The 2,130-nt window shown below is 48.5% G+C and overlaps 1 protein-coding gene across 2 annotated transcripts in view; it reads left to right on the plus strand.

Annotated features, from left to right (window-relative positions):
- Positions 1 to 90: 90 nt before the first annotated feature.
- LOC100946512 (cytochrome c oxidase assembly protein COX14) overlaps positions 91 to 2,130 on the plus strand; it is a 27,786-nt gene continuing 25,746 nt past the window's right edge. For both annotated transcript variants that reach the window (XM_012805605.1, XM_003790368.3), the window contains exon 1: positions 91 to 255. The gene's annotated coding sequence lies outside the window, so the exon portion shown is untranslated. The remainder of the gene's footprint in view (positions 256 to 2,130) is intronic.

Genomic DNA, 2,130 nt, shown 5'->3' on the forward strand with positions numbered 1-2,130 from the left:
ATGCCGGAAGTCCAAAGACAACCGTCCCCCGGAGTGGCTGCGGGCGCGGACTCCCGCCTTAGGGGTGGAGTTGTGCTGGGTCTGGGCCACTTATGCACCAATAGCTGAGGCGTTCAGGGTTGTTCCAGGTCCGCTGCCCTCACCTGTCTGGGTCGGAGGGCTGTGTTCCGCCGCACTAGGAAGTGACGCAGACTGTGGCAGTGAGACGCTTCCTGCGGAGGCCTAGGTGGGACGCGAGGGAGCTGCAGCACTCAGGTACGCAGTCGGTCGGGCAGAGCCGGGCCGATGATCCAGCTGCGTCCACGCCCACTTGGGACAGCTCTGCTTATCGGGTCCTCTCGTACCTTAGCGTTGAGGCTTAGGTGCCCTTGCGGTCACCGGCGTATGCCGCGCGGCGGAATGCAAGTCGCGGTCCGTACTGTTAGCCCAGCCCCTTTAGGTCAGCCTTACTAGAGCGCCTTGCTGATCCCGTTAATCCTCGAGTCTGTCTTGGGGCCTTGGCACTCAACGCTCGGACTCCAAATGCCCCTTCCTTTCCTCGCTGCGTCCTGGTATGTGGGTTTTCCAGTCAACCTTCGTGCACATCGGTTATCCACCTCCACCGCGTTGCTGCTTTGCACTCTGGAATCGTCTCCTCATCTCTCTTCTCTGTAAATGGTGTAACTCCTGCCTACCCTTCTTAGAAGACAACCCCACCTCCTCCGCTCCCCTGCACCTTTCTGCTCCCGAGCCCCCACTGTCTCTGAACTGTCACAGCACCTCTTATGCTCGCTCATTGTCTTCTACTTTGCGTAACGATATAGCTATGCGGCATAGCTTACCACTGTCACACCATAAGCTCCTCTGAAACTGAAGCCATGTTCTTTTCTGCCGCCTTCATGGCATGATGTGCCCTAAAGTGCCGGGTAGAAAAGATAGACAGGTGAATGAATGCACGCTGAAATGCTAGACCCATTTGAAGAGAGTGAGTTTTCCAGGGTAGAAACTCAGGCCTTGAGGTCCTCCCATGTTTAGGACATAAAAAGAGAAGAACCACAAACCCTTGGAAATTGCACCCTATGACATTTTTCAGAATGATTTTTTTCCCCTATGTTTTCTCCTGTTTTGTTTTTTTGTTGTTGTTGTTGCAGTTTTTTGGGCCAGGGCTGGGTTTGAACCTGCCACCTCTAGCATATGGGGCCAGCACCCTACTCCTTGAGCCTCGGGCACTGCCCTCTCCTCTTTTCCCAAAACTTGCAGTCCATCCCATCAGTCCGTGAGAGATGTAGTTTTGTGCTTTATTGAGAAAATGGATGTCCCTCAAATGAGAACATGCTTCTGCTAACCTCAAATGTTTCTTCATTTCCAAGGTTAATCTTTCTACCTGGGTTTCTGATTTCATCTTTTTCTGGGCCAATCTATATCTGGTCCCATCCTGCCCACCTCACTTTTATCTTCACATTAGCCACCAGCTTCCTCTCCCTTTAAAACATACTCAAATCTTCCTTATTAATAAGCAAAACTATAATTTTCTTGGTCTTGTTCCCTTCTTTTAGTTACTGTCCTATCACTCCCATCATTTATCTTTGAGGTGAGGAAGTTATGATCCTTCTAATGATCTCTTTTTGTCCTAGAAAAATGCTAGATACATATAAACTCAGTGGTGTTCATAGGCCTGCTGGGGCCCTGGCTAAGAATCTGTACTCTTCACATGACTTACACTGCCTGTTCCAATTCAGCGCTCTAAATTGACTTTCACCCTAGGCTTACCAATGACCTACTTGGCTATACTCACCTCCTGGTTTCATCTGACCAATCATCAGGGCAGTAGTGGTACCTAATTTTTGTTCTGGCTTAACACACTGAAAAGATACAGCACACCTCCATCAGGGACAGTTAGTTGATACAGCAGTGACCTTCAACCAGGAAGGGAAGTGTAAATGGAAATTTCCCCAGATGTTTCTCGAATTTGTCTTCTTAATTGTTCCTTTCTTCAAACTGTTGCTCCCTTGGCCTCTATTTTTATGATCTTATTCTATGCTTTGGTGTCACTTGCTATTTCTAGGAGAAAACTTCTCTCCTGAGATCTGTATAGATTTGCATTTCCGTGTGCCTGATAAGACATCATCATGTGAATTTTTTTTTTTTTTT

Source organism: Otolemur garnettii, unplaced genomic scaffold (assembly GCF_000181295.1).
Source record: "Otolemur garnettii isolate 467f Iridium unplaced genomic scaffold, OtoGar3 scaffold00043, whole genome shotgun sequence".
NCBI lineage: Eukaryota > Metazoa > Chordata > Mammalia > Primates > Galagidae > Otolemur > Otolemur garnettii.